The sequence below is a fragment of the Meles meles genome, chromosome 7 (assembly GCF_922984935.1).
Source record: "Meles meles chromosome 7, mMelMel3.1 paternal haplotype, whole genome shotgun sequence".
NCBI lineage: Eukaryota > Metazoa > Chordata > Mammalia > Carnivora > Mustelidae > Meles > Meles meles.
In genome coordinates, this window is record NC_060072.1 from 150,253,982 (window position 1) to 150,274,994 (window position 21,013).

General features: G+C 46.8%; 1 protein-coding gene across 6 annotated transcripts in view; it reads right to left on the reverse strand.

Annotated features, from left to right (window-relative positions):
• ZMYND11 (zinc finger MYND-type containing 11) overlaps window positions 1-21,013 on the reverse strand; it is a 114,266-nt gene that overhangs the window by 91,252 nt on the left and 2,001 nt on the right. The window lies entirely within an intron of this gene.

A 21,013-nucleotide genomic window follows, 5' to 3' on the forward strand; every position in this document is an offset into this window, starting at 1 on the left:
TTCTCTTTTTCCTTTACTTCTTCTCATACCTGTGTGAGAGGATGGGGTTAACTCTGCAGCAGCGGCTTCGCCATGTCAGTGTGACCACTACGTGTCCGCGGCACACGGCACAGCACTGTGTCGACTACTTCTCCGTGAGGAAGAGACATCTCAGAGACAAAAACCGTCTTACCGAACTACTGCAGTCCGAAAGTACGGGATGGCTCAAAGACAGGCACACAGATCAATGAAACAGAGAACTCGGGAAAAACCCACATGGTTTTGCTCAATTACAGCAAAGAAGCCGAAAATACACAAGGGGGAAAGGACAGCCTCGAAGTAAGAGAGTGACACGCAGACACCACCATCTTCCATCACACACAAAAATCAACTCAGAATGATTCAACATTTGAACCCAAGACCTGAAACCATAAAACTCCTACAAGAAAATACAGAGGTTCAGCTCCCAGACATGGGTCCCTTGGTAATAATTTTTTTTACTTGACGCCAGAGCAATAATTAACAAGCAGGACCTCAAAGTAAAACAGCTCCCGCACAGCAAACAAAACCACCAAAAAAAAAAAAAAGAAAAGAAAAGAAAAGACAACCTACAAAATGGGAGGAAACAGATGCAAATCAGACATCTGATTTGGGGTTAATCTCCAAAATACAAAAGAATTCATGCAACCCAAGAGACAGCAATCCAACCTTGACGTCCGAGAATACCGACACGGGCGCACCTCCGCCCGGCACACTGGCCTTCACTGCGCTTCCCACATCGCGCGCTCCGAAGAGGAAAGGTTGCGGCCACTCGGCCAGCGCGGTCTCAAAGAGGTAAGAGAAAACAGTGGTCGCAGAGACAGCTCCACCTCCGTGTTCACGACTGCACTATTTACAACAGCCGAGACACGGAAAGGATTTGTGTGTCCGTGGAAGATGGGTAAAGAAAATGGGACACACACATGCGCACACACACACAAACACACACACACCCCGGACAATGAGTCAGCTATAAAAATGGAGGGAGGGGCGCTAGACTGCTTAGTTGCTTGAGCACCGACTCTAGGTTTCAGCTCTGGTCGTGATCTCGGGGTCCGAGGATCGAGAACTGTCTGGGCTCCATGCTGGGCATGGAGTCTCCTTGAGATTCTCTCAAATGAATAAATCTTTAAAAAAACAGAATGGATTGAAGTCCTGCCATTTGGGACAACATGGATAGACCTCAAGGGCACTCTGCTACGTGAACTAGGTCAGAGACAAGTACCCTGTGATCACACTTACACGTGGAAGCTTAAAAAAACAAGCTCAGAAACACAAAAGGGGTGAAGGCGGTCACAGGTCCAAAGACGCACACGCCCAGCTCTAAGACACACAAGTCCTACAGAGTGCAGCGCAGTAACCACGGTTCACGATACTTTATTGTGTATCTGAAAAGAAAGAGAAAACCTTACACGTTGTCATCACAAAGAAAAACCATGTCCGTGAGGCGGTAGAGGCTAACCTCCTGGGGTGATCATTTCACAATCAATGAACCAACTCATTCTGTTGTGCTCCTCAAACGGATACACTGTCTACACCGACACGTCTCTGTGCATTCTGAACGCCTCGAACACACACGCACACACAGTCACTGAGCACACAGCTCTTCATCTGCTAAGGTCCCGTCCTAAAATTCAAGTCTGCAAAGAATCAAATTCTGAAAGGGATTTGGGTTGTAAACTCCTACCAACAACTGATTAAATAAACACAAAATGGGCATATCGTCTTGACCTAAAAATTCTGGAACCGCCGTGTGAAACCAAACTTAGTTCTCCTGCTTTGCCCTAAGCAATGTCAGTTTTAAGTAAAGTGGGAATCTATGCAACTCTAATGAGTATTAACGTACCGAAATTCTTCTATGAACTCCAACACTTTACACTTCTAGCACAAATATAAAAAGCCTGAACTTTCTAAAATGTGAAAATGTTTTATTCAAAGAAGAAACAAACTTGCGTAAGAACTGTCATCTGCAATCAAAGGGAGTAAAGCCAGTAACTACTCACCTCTGTGGGGACAGAAAGAACTAGGAAGACGTCAAAGACTGAAGGAGTAAAAAGACAAAAAGGTTTTCTTGTTAACATTTTGTAACGTAAAACTAATTAAAAAAAACACCAGGGGCGCCTGGGTGGCTCAGTGGATTGGGCCGCTGCCTTCAGCTCAGGTCATGATCTCAGGGTCCTGGGATCGGGATCCTGCTTCCTCCTCCCTCTCTGCCTGCCTCTCTGCCTACTTGTGATCTCTCTCTCTGTCAAATAAATAAAAAAATAAATAAATAAAAAGAACACCAATGTCTCTCTCCTTATAGAACAAAAATACACAAATCTATCATGAAAATATGGAACAGAGATCAAATATTTGCCTTTAGACAACACTCCTAATTTTGCATTTCCGTATCGTTGAGCCAAGGAAGTTTTTTTAACCAGTAATCTAAATTGATGTTATCATTCAAAATTTATGAAATTACAAGCACACACGTTGTATCTTTGCCATAATTTCGTTTTCTATTGAGATCATCTTTCAAGATCTCCATTCCATCAACACAGTGCAGTATCGGCTTCAGCAACGCAGCAAGCCTCGCCTTCCGCCGGCACCGGGCGTTCCCTCCTCCCGCCACCCACTTCCACTCCCCCTCCCCGCTGGCCACCAGCACTGTGTTCTCTGTAGTTCAGTTTTTCTCTTTTTTTCTTTGCTCATTTGTTTTTTCTTCAATTTCGCCTAAGTGAAATCATATGGCATCTGTCTTTCTCAACTTATTTTTGACTAGAACAACACCCCCAGCTCCATCCACTACTTTGCCGATGGGAGGTGATTTCCTAACTACTTTTTCTAAAATATTCTGAATACCTAAACTGTAACTCTTTAATACTAAAGAAAACTACTGCAAGCTTCTACAGTTCACGCTAAAAGCATGCCTAATTTCGTTTAATGGGCATAAAAGCCAACAGAGAAGCAGCTCTATGATCAAGTCTCTTCAACAGAAAAGGCTTTCGTGATGTGCTTTCATGGCATCATGGTCTCTGGGCACCTGCTCCTTGCCAAGCACCACTCTAGGTATTTGGGCCACTATGGACAACTCAGAAGGTGGGGCCAGACAAGAAACACACAAATGAATCTGGACAGTACCAAGTCCTGTACAGGAAACACGGGGAGGGTCTGGGCGTGGTTAACTGTGTGTATCAGCGTCACAGGCCGGCACCTGGATGGCTGGGCAGACACCGTCTCTGAGCGAGATTAACACCTGAATCCGTGAACTCAGCAAAGCAGATTTCCCTTCCCATGGCGAGTGGGCCTCCCCCAATCCTCGGAGGGTGAGGAAGGAAGAGGTGCTTTTTCCTCCTGCCTATTAAGGTGGCCATCTCATCTCCTCTCCTGACTTGGGACAGGGATCTACCCCATCAGCTCCCCTGGCTTTCAAGCCCTTGGACTTGGCCAGGAGCACACCACCAGATTTCCTCATCTCCAGCTTACAGACCTTGGGGCCCACTCCCAGCCTCCATAAACACAGCAGAGCCTTCACAATAAATCTCCACTTGTGGGCAAGCTCATCCCACTGGTTCCGTTTCTCTGGAGAACCCGGCCTAACCCAGCTCCCGCTGCTTTGGCTGGTCAAGTCCCGTGGCAGTCCTTCGTGTGTGTTCACCAAACGCTTGTAGTTCTTGTCCCCAACACTGGTAGGACCGTACTTCCCCACTGTCCTAAAACTCAGTTTGGCTATGGGACTAGATTTAGCAAGTGGCTTTGGAGTGAAAAGGATCTATGCCAATTCAATTTTGGAAGGTTTAGAATCTATGATCTGCCATGCCCTCTTTTCTTTATGCCATAGGTAATGACAGTGTTCCAGACGGTGGCTGTGGTGTCGTCCCGTCCCAGAATGAGGACTGTGCAGAGAAGAGCTCCCGGCCAGTCTGTGAGGGATGAGTCGGACGAGCAGGAACCACTGTCCTCCTGAGCCACTGGGATGTGGCGGTCACTTGTTACTGCAGCATAACCTAACCAACCCCAACTCTCCCAGAAAATTTAAGGAGATTCTACCTGAGGTACGACCTGACCGATGGAAAAGAACCAGCCATGCAAAGGGAAAACGCATGTTTTAGGCCACAATGGGAAAGCCTGAGAAGGGGGACACAGGAGGGACAGTGGCTGGACTGTGCAGAGGCAAGTCAGTGAAGACCACGGCACACAGGGTCCAACGGCCAGAGTAACCACCAGCAGAGACGTCCACACTTCAGCAGGCGGCCGCTGCGAGGGGTGTAAGCATGAGTAGGGCAGAGTGGCAACAGAAGCAGATTTAAGAAAGTAACCCTTAGAGGGCACCTGGGCAGCTCAGTGGGTCAAGCCTCTGCCTTCGGCTCAGGTCATGATCTCAGGGTCCTGGGATCGAGCCCCACATCGGGCTCTCTGCTCGGCGGGGAGCCTGCTTCCTCCTCTCTCTCTGCCTGTCTCTCTGCCTACCTGTGATCTCTCTCTGTCAAATAAATAAATAAAATCTTTAAAAAAAAAAAAAAAAGAAAGTAATCCTTAGATGGCAAAATAGAGATTTTTTTTATTCTCCCCCTTCTCTAAAAGAAACAAAGCCAAACAAACATCTTTGATGAACATGTACTCCACAAAAAAAAAAAAAAAAAAAGAAGAAGAAGAAGAAAGAAAAACTGGAAAAAGATAGAGGAACTACAAATGTTCTGGCCAAGCAGAGATCAAATTTACACAGGGGTGTAATGATGAGAAGCAAGCCACCTGCCTACAAGTCCGGAAACAGCTGGGAACAGGAAGCGGCAGGTACTGGGGTAATCAGGGATGCCGAGTAAACCGCCTGATGTAACAGACCAGGGGAGAAGCAATGAGACTCGTGCACCTGTTGTGTCATCGGCTGGTCAGATGGCTACCCCTCCTCATCCCTGAGCAAACAGGGCACATGGGCTCTGAGTACGTGGAATCAGAAAGCACAGTCAGTAACAAGAAGGGTGCCGGGGAGATACAGACTGCAAACGGCCGTTTAAATAAAAATCTACTCGATGAATTGTAAATACCCGGCATCTCCTTCCCACGAACAAATTTCAGATACCTGATCTCAGGCTCAGGCAAGAACCTAAAGGAGAACTTTCTGGAGAAATTAAATTACCTCAGAGAAACGACCTCTAGACACAGACGTTTGAGGGAACCTAAGAGCCATCTGGCCCCTGATATCCCTACACTACAGCCTTACACAGATTCACGGGCTTTCCAGTGCCTCACCCTTCCGTACGGACAGACAGCCAAGGACCACCAGACGCTAGAGAAGAGCTTCTCAGTAAAAGAGAGAAAGGTCATTTCATGCACCCAGAAAATGGGGTGCGGGAGGACAAAGGACTGAAACAGATGCAGAAATAGTAAAGATTTTCAGAAGACTCACATCTAAGATCGCCCCAGAGCCTGGAGAGGAACTGCACCTATGAACCCATCAACAGCATACGGTAACCCTGACGACCGAGAACATTTCGAAGGATGATAAGTAACACCTTCCCTTGAAGGAACAGAAAACAAAGTGGAGCAACGTCCCGTAAAGTAGAACAAAAAGACAAGAAATGCAAACCAGGAGACCAGAGGACAGACGGACAGGCGATGCGCTATCTGAATGTTTCAGAGAGACACTGTGGAGAGGCTCGCAGCCCTCGGGTGCAGGCACCCGGCACAGGGACGGCGGAGGACAGGGGCAGCAGCACCTCCAGGCCGCCCCCGCTGCAGGGAGAGGCCACACGGTGGGACGCGTCTGCTTTCTCAACCACAGTGTGCAGACCAGGAAATGATGGGTGGGTGCCTCCTAAATTCCGAGGAAAAATCGTTTCAACACAAATTTCCATAAGTACTCAGATGATCAACTAGTGAAGTTGAATTTTTAGTGAGGAGACTTTCCGTCTGCAGATCACCAATAGGAATAAATACACCATAACCACCAAGACCCGGGAACCCGGTGCCGTCGCACGACAGGCCTGAACACAGGAAGCAGAGGGCTCCGGGGACAGAGTGCGGTCCCTACGGCAGGCGCCGGGAGAGCGCTGTCCGGGCAGAGAGAGCATGAGAAGGCTTACTGGAACGGGGAATATCTCAGACTTCATAAACACAAAAATTTATACTAGAGGCAATGAACAATACATGTAAACGAATGGACATCCTTGCAGAAAGCTTACATAAAATTTTTGCAAGCAGAACCGAACAGCACATTAAAATAAATGCAGTTTTCCAGCAACGAGGTGACGGTTCGACATCAGAAAACACGTGAACACAATAATGTGAGAAGAGCTTAGGAGAACACGATCACCTCTGAAACCGGGCCTGACGAAATTTAACATCCATTCATGCAAAACGCCACCTGAGGGACGCTGCACGTACACACACACGTACACAGCGGCGAAGCCAGCACTACTGAAGAAATACTACAAAATTCCCGCTGAAACAAAGACCTATGGGTCCTCACGACGTCCACTCTCCCCGAGTACTACAGTGGACATATTTCCCAAGGCGGGGACACGGCTGGGAGCAACCGGAGAGAAAGTGGGGGGTCAGCGAGGCAGCACGACCTCGTCTGCTCACGACGCAGACTGTGTGGTGATACGTCCAGAAACGTCAAAAGAAATTAATGAAAACTACAACCAAAATACTTTAATAAAAATGGGATAAAAAAAGTAACGTAGCAATCAACGCCTTCATATACATGAACAGTAAGTTAAAAGGAACACAAAAATACATCCCATTTACAGAAACGAAAGATAAAAGAAGCTGAAATATCTGACAGAAACCAGTATGGTGAGAATTATAAAATGCTCTTGAAAAACATAAATGTATAATGGAATACGGAAAGATCTATCATGTTCTTGGGTAGAAAGGCTCAATATCATCAAAATGCCAATTAGGCCTATGTTAGTTTATAAACTAATACAATTTCAATTACAATGCTCAAAGTTATTTTTTCTGAAGCAAGAAAACATTTTTATAAAACTTCATTAGGGGGACGCCTGGGTGGCTCAGTGGGTTGGATCTCTGCCTTCGGCTCAGGTCATGATCTCAGGGTCCTGGGATCGAGCCCCGCATCGGGCTCTCTGCTCCGCGGGGAGCCACTTCCTCCTCTCTCTCTGCCTGCCTCTCTGCCTAGTTGTGATTTCTCTCTGTCAAATTAATAAATAAATAAATAACCCTTTTAAAGAAAAAAAATCTAAATTATTTCCCTGCAGTTCCCGAAGCCTAGTAGCAAACATTCAATACTGTACACAGCAGCTTATCCTTTTTTCCCCCTAAGATCTGATTTGTCAGAGAGCATTATCAGGGGGGGAGGGCTGACTCCCCGCTAAGCAAGGAGCCTGACCGGGGTCTCAATCCCCGGACCCCGGGTTCATGACCTGAGCAGAAGGCAGACGCTTCACTGAGCCCCCCAGGCGTTCCCATAGTAGGTAATGCTCAACAGAAAATAACAGTGAGTATAAATTATAAAATTAAGTTTAAAAAAACTTAACTCTACAATATCCTCCTGTCCTCTGGCAGCAAAAAGTATCAAAGATTACATCCTGCCAAGTTTCAAGTATCAATGAAAAGATCTGTGCCTGCATAACTTAAAATATTAATACAAAGGTGTTTTTTGTTTGTGTTCTTAATTTGACTCAAACTTCCCCATGCTTTTACTAATAAGGACTCTGAATCACATCATGGAAATTTATGAAAATGCAGAACTATACCAAAGCTCTCAAAGAAATATGAGCTACTCATCTGCCTCCAAATTTATGGTCTTCACATTACCTAACGGCGAGCGCGCTGGAGTGTTTTTTTTTAAGTAAGGGCCTCTAAGCTACAGTATGCACATGTCTGATTACCACATTTATGTTAAGAAATTAATCATATGACAACGAAAAAAGCTTTTGAAAAAGTTACTGTAACAGGACTTAATGTAAGTAAAAAAAAAAAACGCTAAGAAACAAATACTTAGTTTATCCTTACTTAAGAATAAGACACATAAAAATTGTTGAACCTTTACCTTTGGTACCTGAAACTAATACGACATTGTGTGTTAACTACACTGGAACCTAAAAACTTTTAAAAATTTAAAGATGTGTAAGTCTTCCAAGTAATTATTTTAAGCATTAAAATTTCCTTAAAGCAAGAAGCTCCTGCTTCAACCGAGCAGAGAGAGCACACACACGCATTCTCCTGATGAGCCAGGGCCATCGTCACGCACACGGACACCTGTCTGTCCCGCCCGGGCGATCCCAACCCGGACCCTCTCACGCACCGGACGTCTGTGCTGTGGGGCTGTCAGGACAGTCCGGCACGGGGCTTCCTGCCTGCAGATGCTGCGCAGGTCCTGCAGGGAGCAAACGTACTTTACACACCAGTCATGCACCTTAAATTTATGGACTTGACTTCTGTAACTGTCTGTCCCCTTACTGTTCACCTGTCACCGACACACTCACCTCTTTCAGCAGGCATGTTTCTCAAGATTCCCCTTCCCTTTAAAAAGACGTTTAAATTCCTCAAACTCAACACACACAAAACAGATAATCATATCAAAAAATGGGCAGAAGATATGAACAGACACTTCTCCAACAAAGACAGACATACAAATGCTTATCAGACACATGAAAAAATGTTCATCATCACTAGCCATCAGGGAGATTCAAATTAAAACCACATTGAGATACCACCAGACACCAGTTAGAATGGCCAAAATTAGCAAGACAGGAAACAACGATTGTTGGAGAGGATGTGGAGAAAGGGGAACCCTCTTGCACTGTTGGTGGGAATGCACGTTGGTGCAGCCACTTTGGAGAACAGTGTGGAGATTCCTCAAGAAATTAAGAATAGAGCTTCCCTATGACCCTGCAATTGCACTGCTGGGTATTTACCCCAAAGATACAGATGAAGTGAAAAGAAGGGCCATCTGTACCCCAGTGTTTATAGCAGCAATGGCCACGGTCGCCAAACTGTGGAAAGAACCAAGATGCCCTTCAACCAACGAATGGATAAGGAAGATGTGGTCCATATACACAATGGAGTATTATGCCTCCATCAGAAAGGATGAATACCCAACTTTTTTTTTTTTTTTTTTTTTTTTAGATTTTTATTTATTTATTTGACAGAGAGAGATCACAAGTAGGCAGAGAGGCAGGCAGAGAGAGTGAGAGGGAAGCAGGCTCCCTGCCGAGCAGAGAGCCCGATGCGGGACTCGATCCCAGGACCCTGAGATCATGACCTGAGCCGAAGGCAGCGGCTTAAACCACTGAGCCACCCAGGCGCCCCAATACCCAACTTTTGTAGCAATATGGACGGGACTGGAGGAGATTATGCTGAGCGAAATAAGTCAAGCAGTGAGAGTCAAGTATCATATGGTCTCACTTATTTGCGGAGCATAACAAAGAACATGGAGGACATGGAGAGATGGAGACGAGAAGGGAGTTGAGGAAAATTGGAACGGGAGGTGAACCATGAGAGACTATGGACTCTGAAAAACAACCTGAGGGTTTTGAAGGGGCGGGGGGTGGGAGGTTGAGGAACCAGGTGGTGGGTAATAGAGAGGGCACGTACGGCATGGAGCACTGGGTGTGGTGCAAAAACAATGAGTACTGTTACGCTGAAAAAAAAAAAAAAGACGTTTAAATGTCCATCCATCAAATATCAGAGCAGCACCCGATGGCACCCTCACAAGGCGCGGCGCAGGAGCACAGGAGCTCTTCTCTGAATGAAGGGTCGGGTTTTTACGTCTGGCCACCGGGTTGAATTAGCCTTTTTAGATTCTTTGGTCTTCTTAAAGGCATCTCTGTGCCCAACGAGGGACCTGAACTCACAGCCCTGAGATCAAGAGTCACACACTCCAGCCAGCCAGGTGCCCCTGGTCTTGCTCACGTTCAACCAAAACCAAAAATGCAAACACTGTATCCTGTCTTAGTCTGCTTGAGACCGCCACGGAGGCCAAACATGCTTCCAAGATTTCTTTTTTTTACGTGTTACCCTCGTAAACACAAGTGCTGCTCTGTGTTCTCTATTTTTAAAGACAGAAAACGATAGGGGGAAAGCATCCCATTAACAGAAGTCAAAATAAGAGCAATTTTCTCATATTTCACCTGTAGCTGTGACGTTTCGGATGAAATAAAAGATACAAACATGAAAATCAACTCGGATTCTCATTATGTGCAGATCACACGTTTGTGAATTCACCTGCTTGCTAAAATCCAGGCCATCGCTCAGGACGGGACACCGTCCCAGCTGCAGGGGAACCCCGGGCTGCCCCTTCCCGCTCAGACTGTCAACAGTGTCCTTTCTGCCACGTTTTTCGCATTTCTGTGCTGCGTGCTGGTGACCTCCTGGTGTGAGTAGGCGCAGCGCAGTGCTGAGATGCTCTGCTGAGCCCGGCAGCCCCCCGCTGCCTCCCGGGGTCAAGCAGGCTTCGTGCAGGCACTGGGTTGTGGTTACGGGGCTGTCACCCAGGACCAGGGAGAAGATGCACCCATTTGTGCCTGAAGCCAGTCTGGAAGGTGCTAAAGGACCATCTACCATCCACAGAAGACGGAAACGCAGCAACATCCGTGGGCCCAGGAGAGGATAACAGATCAAGAAGTGTGACGGACGGCACGGCTCTGTGGCTGCCAGCCAGCGCAGTTCACAGTATGTCGTCTTTACTTTTTAAATGCTTTAGACAGTCATTTTTATGACTTTGTGACGCAAACACTGAAAGCTGGATCTGAAGGAAAGCAAAGCTTCCACTGTATCCGCCGTCAGGGGCCGGGCGCGGAGCGGCCACCGGGCAGAAGGCGCACCGCTCCGCCACGGCGTGCTCCTCTCAGGATCCCCAGCACATCCGGTACAACGACACGACCACGGTCTTTCAGGAACTTAAAAATCTACGAAATAGGGCACACGACGTCTGTGCTGGAAATCACCGCGAAGTGGCCACTCATTACACAGCGACATACCAGCCCATGCGAAGTCCACCAGAAAGGGTTCATTTCTCGCATTTTTTTGGAAGAGGAATTTGTCATAATTTGCAGATTGTATACTGCTAAATGTTAAGCTTGAATAAGGACAAGTAAGCATCCTGTCTTCAGAACGGACGTAAGCAGGTGTGAGCACCGTGATGAGGACGTCTGACCTCCAAGAAGGACTGTATAACACACAGTCCGCACTTGTCTCTCACACAGTCTTCGACGAACGGATGGATGCACACATCAACGTTTACGCTACCTTTGAAAATGTATTAAATATTTGACCACACTGTGAAGACAATCTGAAACCTTCCCCAACTTCCATTGCAGAGTGTAAGGCAAAGCAGACACTGACAAAGTCTGCCCATGAATCTGGCACTTTCTACAGCTAAACTGCCAAATTCCTGCTACTTCAATACAATGTCTGTTTCTAAAGTACTTCAAGCTTTAATTTGGTTAAAATGTGTTCTCTGTAATCTCGAGCAAACGGTAGGAGAAGGTTTAGTCCCATTTTACATTTCACCTCAACGTGTGCTGACTGCCCCAGCTGCTGTGTTAAGGATTCTGAGGAGATGGGGAGGGCAGGTTGTCTGCAGATCCCGGGTACCGACTCCCTGCACAGGCCCTCTCTCGCCCAGGCAAGTCAGTCATTCTGGAAAGCAGAAGATGAGTGGACGCGAGAAATCAAGTAGGATCTGGGGCCCACAAGAGTGTGCGGCACCTACACCGTGAAGGCAACGAAGCCAGAGAGCAGGGTTCTCTCGCCCACCCTACAACCGCATGGGGATTTCAGGGCTCCCAGGCCAAGGAACCTGGAAGACGACCCCAGGGTAGAGCTTCAATAATAAGCAATACGAGAACTAGCAGAGGCCAAAGCAGCTGAACGGAGGGGACGGATCTCCTAGGGTCGGCAGTAAGGTGCAGAAGATGGAACTCGGCAGAGGACAAAAATGCCCGGAAACAGCACATTCTGAGCTGGTGTCAGCACTGGAGATGGATGGGGAGGGAAAGGTGGACGCCCAGGCAAACGTTCATACAACCAGGACCACCTGCAATTAACAAATAGAGCACTAGGGCGCCGCGGGGGCTCAGTGGTTGAAGCTCAGGTCAGGACCCGGAGTCCTGGGGTCGAGTCCCACATCAGGCTCCCAGCTCCATGGGGAGTCTGCTTCTCCCTCTGACCTGCTCTCATTCTGTCTCTCTTTCAAATAAATAAATAAAATCTTAAAAAAAAAATAAAATAAATCACTACTAAAAGGGTCAACAGAATTACTGGCTGAAGTGAGTTTTACATTGGGGACAGCAGGAGAGCAGAGCAGACTGCAGAAGGCCCGAAGGCCAGGGTGATCAGAATCCCGGGCGGGAAGAGCGGAAGGAGGAGGGCTCCCCGGTACCTCCACTCACTGCTCCACAAGGGTCCAGGCCACGGCACAGAGCCCGTGGCTGCCTAGCCTCAGGAGGCCAGCATTCAGGTCAGCCTTTCATTTGGCAGAATTCAAACTTCTCTCCACGGCTTCCTGTAAGTCAGACTTCCTGTGACCCTACTGCCTCTGGTACTGAGACTCATTCTAGGAAACGGCACCTCGACTGAAGAACAAAGACCACCTCCTCCTGCTGACGCCCACCCACAGTTTCCCATGCTCCTCTCCAACGTGAAATTCCCAAGAACACTCCATGTAGGGGCCCCTGGGGGGGCTCAGTCAGTGAAGCGCCTGCCCTCAGCTCAGGTCCCGATCCCAGGGCCTGGGGGCTCCACACTCCACAGGAGTCTGCTTCTTCCCCTCCCGCTGCTCCCTCCCCTACTCATGCTCTGATAAATAAAATCTTAAAAAAAAAAAAAAAAGCCACTCCATTTAAAATGCAGTTTAAACAGCAGCAAGTACTACAACGTTTGAATGTATCTAATAATCTAAAACCGAGACTACTGTGCACAGGCAGAAAATGCGAGGACACAGTCTAGAAACTGTGTTTGTCACATGAGGCACAAGTAGAAAAAGCCAGAGGACCGACAGCAGCAGGGGACGAAGTGTGGACGGGGCTGTGCCCGCACCGGCAACCAGCACGAGCGGAGGCTTCCCGGGCCACTGCCTCCCCTTTCAAGCCCCCGTGCTACCCACCCTGGCTTCTGCGGAACCAAGCACCGGGAGGCGGCCCAGCCTGAAACTGGAGTAGTGGTTGCTCAATTTAAGACATCTGAAAGTAACAGAGATTGAACGCTGCACTCAGTAACCCTCAGAAAAAAATTTAGGGGCGCCTGGGTGGCTCAGTGGGTTAAAGCCTCTGCCTTCGGCTCACGTCATGATCTCAGGGTCCTGGGATTGAGTCCTGGACTCTCTGCTCAGCGGGGAACCTGCTTCCTCCTCTCTCTCTGCCTGCCTCTCTGCCTGCTTGTGATCTCTCTCTGTCAAATAAATAAATAATCTTTAAAAAGAAAAAAGAAAGAAAATTTAACTTTCTAATGACTCAGACCGAAGTTTCTTACCTGAAACAATCTAACAGGAAAACACGTCACAAGCAGAGGCTTCCTAAGACTGTGTGTCTAGAATGTAGGTGCACAGAAGAATAAAAGAAGGCATTTCTATGTTATATATTAAATGTGAATTTTTAAACATAAGAAATGTTAAATTACAAGTCCAAAAGAAAGAGGTGCCCGGCTTCGGTCACGGTCCCGGGATCCTGGGACCCAGCTGGCATCAGGCTCCCAGTCAGCGCAGAGTCTACTTTAGTACTCTCTGCCCCGTCCCACTCACGCTGTCTCTCTCTAAAATAAATAAATCTTAAAAAAATCTTAAAAAAAAAAGTACAAAAGAGAAATGAATCACCTTGAACTTTAGATCGTCCAGAATCTAAAAAGACAACACCTCTAATGATTAGTAAAATGCCTGAAAAATCTCTTAAATGCAGTATGAACGGAAATCCCAAATAAGTTAATCTCAGTTGTTCCCACAGGAAGCAGATGTGCTGTGCGTCAAAACCGACCGCAGATTCAGGACTTGTTCTCCCAGATACCATTTCTCAGGTGCAGCTCGGAGACGGAAAAACCACCAACAGGCAGGTAAGTCAAGAATCCACAAGAGGGGCGCCTGGGTGGCTCAGTGGTTTAAGCCTCTGCCTTCGGCTCGGGTCATGATCCCAGGGTCCTGGGATCGAGCCCCACATAGGGCTCTCTGCTCAGCGGGGAGCCTGCTTCCTCCTCTCTCTCTGCCTGCCTCTCTGCCTACTTGTGATCTCTCTCTCTCTGTCAAATAAATAAATAAATTCTTTAAAAAAAAAAAATCCACAAGAAGCCTGAGACCTTCATAATGGGTTTTAAGATGAGATAGTTTCCCCACCCAGAGCCTTCTCTGTGTTTACCTTCCATTAAAAGACTTCTTAAAAATCTTGCCACAACTATGAAATTAGAAAAACGTACTTAATACCCCATCCCAGCATCCCTTCTGAGGAGCACCGGGGGTCTGGGTCCGCGCGCTACGACTCACTTCATCAGCTCTCTCCACCGTATGCCACTCACATTCGTTTATTTTAGGGAACAGGAAACACCTACTGAACTCTGAAGCCTCAGCACTCGGAGCTACTTTCAAGAAATCAGCTACTTCCACCCAAGCTGAACTTACTCAGCAAAAAGAATGCTAAAAGCTTCCTCAAGACAATGCCCTCCCCTAATGCAGCAAGAACACTCCAGCGCAGGACTTCATCCTGAAAGCGCTCACCTTTCTCTTATACACCTGAGGACCAAGATGAAGACCGTAGGTCCCCAACACCTGTGCCAGTTACCTGCACTGCGGGCTGCCCAGAGTAGCAGCAGGACAAAGAGCCGACCACCAACGCTCGCCGCCCTTAGATCACCAGCTGTTGTTACAAGTGAACCGACGACACGAACTCTGCATTTGGACGTTCTGACTAGGAGGTACCTAGTACTCCTTTCTTCCCACCTCCTACTTCTTGCAAGGAGAGCAGATATAGCGACATTCTTTTACTATTCTGTGCTCTCGCAGGATTATACATGTACGTTGGAGGATGAAGATACATCAGTATGAAGATCCGGTAGCTGGTGGGTTTGAGAAAACAGCAGCCCAGTAAAATACAGGCGTGCTAGCCACGCACCTGGACTCAAAACCCTCTTGATCAGGTATTTATTCTGTGCGACCTCCCGCACTGCTAACTGAACCCTTTGGTCCATGGTCTTGTAAACAGGATACTTACAGCTGTTGTAACAATGTAACTTGTCACGTTATCTTATGCGGTAACAGGCCCCTTATTGGGCTGTTGCAAAAACTAAAGCGAGAACACAACTGCCTGGTAGAGCAGCAGCTCACGGACACCCCGCCCCCCCCCGCCCCCCCCCCCCCCCCCCCCCCCGTCCCTTTCTTCAGATTTTACTTTTTTGAGAGAGAGCGCACGCGCATATAAGCACGCACAAGCAGGGGGAAGGGCTGAGGGAGAGAGAGTCCCCACGGAGCAGAGAGCCCAATGCAGGACTTGATCCCAGGACCCGAGACCATGACCTGAGACAAAGGCAGACGTTTTTTATTTTTTTTTTTAAAGATTTTATTTATTTAGTTGACAGAGATCACAAGTAGGCAGAGAGGCAGGCAAAGAGAGAGGAAGGGAAGCAGTCTCCTTGCTGAGCAGAGAGCCCATGTGGGGCTCGATCCCAGGACCCTGAGATCATGACCTGAGCTGAAGACAGAAGCTTAACCCATTGAGCCAACCAGGTGCCCCGACAAAGGCTGACGTTTTAGACGTTTAACCCACGGAGCTACCCAGGCACCCCACTAAGTGACCCTTTTTAAAAAAAATTGTGCTGCCACAAACAGGATGTTTACAAAGAAACCCAGCTTGCTGGAACTGCTTCCCGGGCAAGCTTCTCAAGGGACCTAATATGGATACACGGCCAAGTTAAAATGTACATATGACAGATTCTCTTCCTATAAATGACAGTATCTTCCTGGTTTTGAAAAACTTAGCATTTTTTTAAAAGATTTTATTTATTTATTTGACAGACAGAGATCACAAGTATGCAGAGAGGCAGACAGAGAGGCAGACAGAGACGGGGTTGCGGGGGAGGGGGGAAGCAGGCTCCCTGCTGAGCAGAGAGCCCGATGAGGGGCTCGATCCCAGGACCCTGAGATCATGACCTAAGCCGAAGGCAGAGGCTTCACCCACTGAGCCACTCAGGCGCCCCAAAACTTAGCATTTTTTATTACCAACTGTGAGAATTAGTATTAGGTGACGAGCTCTCAACATATCCGTTAAAACTTTTGTACAGGGGCGCCTGGGTGGCTCAGTGGGTTAAAGCCTCTGCCTTCAGCTCAGGTCATGATCCCAGGGTCCTGGGATCGAGCCCTGCATTGGGCTGTCTGCTCAGCGGGGAGCCTGCTTCACTTCCTCTCTCTCTGTCTACTTGTGATCTCTGTCAAATAAATAAATAAATAATCTTAAAAAAAAAGGTTTGTACATATATTTCTTCTGTGTTTACACAATAAATGCCTAAGTAGGGAAGAAAATTCTCCCCTCTTTATATTTTATATTTGCTTCACATATAAGTTAAAGTGGAGAATGTACTAAAAATCTTAAGTGGGTCTACATGTCACTTAAATGTTTAGATAACATCTGGAGACATAAATTATTAATCACAACAAAGCTGTTTTTAGTGGTAAGCTTAATAAAATCAAAGTCACAAATCAGAATAAATTTGAAATCAGTGTTAAGGGGGCGTCTGGGTGACTTAGCCAGTTAGGGGTCTGACCTGATTTCAGCTCAGGTCATGATCTCAGGGTTCTGAGATCTAACCCCCTACCCCCGTGCTGAGCGGGGAGTCTGCCTGTCTCTTGACCCCTCTCTCCCACTGCCTTTCCTTCCCACTGTGCTCTTTCTCTCTCTGAAATGAACAGATCTTAAAAGAGAAAAAAAAATCAGTGTTAAACCCTCAAAAGTATTCGTAATTTAAATGCAATATACTGTAACTCACATACACCGTCCCACAGCACTTACTTTCTTCTGCCACACCCCCCTTGCTTCAGTAACTGTTACCTGGCAAGTGTCTAGTACACAGAAGTTTCCATAAATAACAATGTTTAATGAACGAACTCAAGGTATTAAAACATACTGTACCTATTAAAAGAAAACACAATACTTTAAGATAATCTTATGAATCAGTAATTATGGAGTAACGAATGACAAAAGCATTTATTTAAAACAAAACTAGTTCATCTACTATAAATATTACTCAGTTTCCAAAATAAATAAAACACCACACAAGTTTTCATCAATACACATCTTTCCAGCATAACGGGATCTGCTAATCAGACTTCTCTCATCTGGACAGACAAGCCGTATGATGCCTTTAAAATGTGGATCTAACAGTATTCCATTAATTTAATGTAAAGTTAGGCAAATATTTAGCATTTTAGCCATCAAATAGAAAATATCATTAAAAAGTACAATGAAAGATTAGTTAAATGTCTAAATATTTCCTATTCCACAAAGATATTTACTTCAATTTTACAAATCTAAGTATCTATATCTAACAATTTCCTAAATGTCCCTACCAATACATAATGAAGTACACAAATTTTTTTTAACGTCCAATATACAGACTATTTGCCCTTGTAAATGACTTGGTACATTAAGTATTATACAGCATTTTCACAATAAAACTAAGTAACTTCTTAAATTTTTCTGAGTAGAAACTTATTAACAGGCACACATACGTGCAATGAGGTTTTCCTTACGGCAGTAGAAGATGTTTAAAATACTATAGCTAAGGGCCCCTGGGTGGCTCAGTGAGTTGAGCCTCTGCCTTTGGCTCAGGTCATGATCTCAGGGTCCTGGGATCGAGTCCTGCATTGGGCTCTCTGCTCAGCAGGGAGTCTGCTTCACCCTCTCTCTCTCTCTGCCTGCCTCTCTGCCTACTTGTGATCTGTCAAATAAATAAATAAAATCTTAAAAAATAATACTATAGCTAAGACTTGATTATTAAAAAGAACTACAACAACATACTCTTGGATATTTAGACTTGACTTTTCTCTCCAACCCATTAAACTTTGTTTCTATCACTTTACTTCCTATCAGAGGAATCCTCAAACTTTTAGGTTCTACAGAGCAAGTTCTACCACAAAGCTACTGGCTGGTCCACTTGGCAGAGTGTGTTTGGATGGGGTATGCGGGGAGGGGGGGCTTCCATACTAAAAGGAAGAACGTTCTTAAGATGGTCACACGCAGGGTTAAGATGGTCACACGCAAGGGTTCCTCACAGTGCAACAGCGTATGTGCAGAACTTTGCACAACGGCGAAGAGTTGGTGAACATACACTATTTGGTACACGGCATCACGGTACTCACTTATGGTATTAACTCCTGAATACCAAAACATTTCAAAAAACCAAGACCAAAGGACAGACCACGGAAGAAGCAGAGAACTTTCAGATCGCGACCAATCTCCAATCTCCAATCTCCAATCACTGCACCAGAGCAGATTTAAGTCGCTCTGAGATTTTAACAATGCCACTGCAAAAAAGCAACTCGAAGTTGTTGTGCAAGAAATACAGGTAGAAATTAAACTCAAATGCGTTGTTTTTCGTCAAAATTCCTAGAAAAAATATTGGTGAGGGATTATGAATTCCACAATGATCAAAATAAGGGGACAGGCAGTGATTCCTTTTTCAGAAAGTCTTCCTGCTTTAAGTAAATACAAAACACATAACCTGATAACGACGTGGGAACAGAGCAGATCCGCTGACAGCCAACGGCAAAGTGAGAACTCTCACACCACGTGCTTCCGTCACCCCAACTCGACTCCTCGTCAAGATACCCAAGTCATGACAGGTGGGTGCTGGGCGCCGGGGGAGGAGGAAGGGAGTGGGTGTGACACGACTATGGAGTTTAAGTCTTACCAAATGAAAAGAGTTCTGGAGACGGATGGTGACGATCTCTGCACAGCAGTGTGAATTTATTTAATACCACGAGACAGTACGTTTTAGAATTAAAACTGTCAATTTTGTTACACGTATTTTACCCATAAAGAGAATAAAAGCAAAAAAAGTAATGACAAAAAGATCCTTAAAAACTGCTTCAAGTACGTAAGTCCGGAGGAATATAACAAATGCTTCTTTTCTAACTCTGGTATAACTAACGTGAACACACGAAGGGATGCAGAGGTACGCTCCAACACACACAAATTAGTAACCAAGGCACACGTAAGCATTCCATGCTGCAACTTCAGAGGGCCGCTCCTTTCCACACGTTTCATTTATCAACCCAAATGAATCTGATTCAACTGAACTGAATTAGTCTACTAGTGGCCATGCACACATAGCCCTATGAAGTTGGTACAGTTACTGTCCTTGTTTTCCAGATAGGGAAACTGAGACCAGGCGAGTTTAAGTAATCTGCCTGCTGTGCCTTTGCTAGTAATTGACAGAGGAGAGATTCAGACCTAGGCCTGCAGTCTTCAAAATCATTTTGCTATATGCTACCTCTCTAATCTAAATGACAAAAAAAAAAAAAAAAAATCTAATCACTGTTTAAAAAAAAAAGTCAGTGTGAAGTGCAAGTGAAGGTTTCCAAACAGTGAAAAGTTTTTAACTACCATAAGGTAAAGTCTGACCCTTTACTCGATTTCCCTCCAGATATGACCTCTTTGCTTAAATGATGTCTCCCATTAAAATTCAACTGAAGGATGGTAAAGGTAGGTAAAGAAAACAGGACAACCAGAGGTTTACCTCTTGAAGCATTACTAGGACAGCAAGTGATACCTCTAACACAAATGTTAAAATCCTGAATTTCAGTTCATGTCTCAAGTACGCCAAAGGGTATGAGGGTCTCTATTACACACTATTTTGAACAACCCCTAAAGGAAAAGGGGTTGAATTACAAAAGGGTTAGAGTTTACATAAACATGTGTCAATTCAAGGAAACATCCAAGCAAAAGGACATCCAAAGCCCCCACATAACCATGCCCCAGGAATACTGAGGGTGAGCTCCGGGGCGAACATCAGCATGTCCAGTGATGTTTCTTTGTAAAGCAACTACATTCGTGTGTATTTAAACACCTTATAACTGGTAACTGTAAAAATGAATTGCCCACTTTATACAATGTAAATGGGAGACTCAGTTTTCACCTGCACAACATCTAGGGGCAAAAGTACCATGTGAGACAGAAATCCTGTTAACTGCAAGTAGAGTTTCTAAGCAAGGAAAAAACCCGTATTCATTCCGTCATAATCACATCCCACATCCTCTGGTCTTTGATTCTCTAGCCTAGCCATCTTATACAGAGTCTCCCCAAATAACCCCTGCAACCTGCGGCAGTCAGCCAAAGACGCGGGCAGTAACACGCCTGAACACAAATTCATAGTCCAGCTCCTTACTGTACAAACGAGAACTCAGAAAAATCACAAAGGTGACCTTGCTTACCAAAAAGCATTCGAACTTTTTAAAGCACCACAAGACTATTTCCCTGCTAACTTCCAACCGTGAATGAGAATCGAGGACCCCCCCCCCCCACCTGAAAAGGTTCGGCATCCCGCAATTAGGAAGCTACAACTACTCCGCTCCTCCGCTGAAACGAAAACAAGTTAGCGTTTCACTTTCTGCCTTTCAACACACTGTTCCCCAGCAGGCTCACGGGGGACGCGGGGCACCCGAGCACCCAGGACCCAAACCTCGGGGAGCCCGATGGCCGCGCCCAGCCGCAGCCGGCCGCCCCCGCACAGGCCACCTGGCACCTGCGCGGCGCCCCCCGACCCCCCGACCCCCCGCCGCCCCCGGGCCCCACGCGCACCGCCAGCGGCCCGCAGCCCGCCCGCACCCCGGCGCCAGCGGCCGTGCACGTGGAAGCTGGGGGCCCGGGCCTGCCCTGGAGCCCCGCGGCCCCGGCCCCGCCGCTCCGCTCCGCACCGCGCGCCGAGGCCCCGCCAGGACCTGTTGAGGAGGCGCAGGCCGCGCCGCCGCCGAGCCCGGCCCCAGGGGACGCGCAGCGGGTCCCGCCTGGGTGACCGCGGACCGCCCTGCCCGGCCGCGGCCGCCGCCCTCACCCCGCGAGCCACGCCGGCG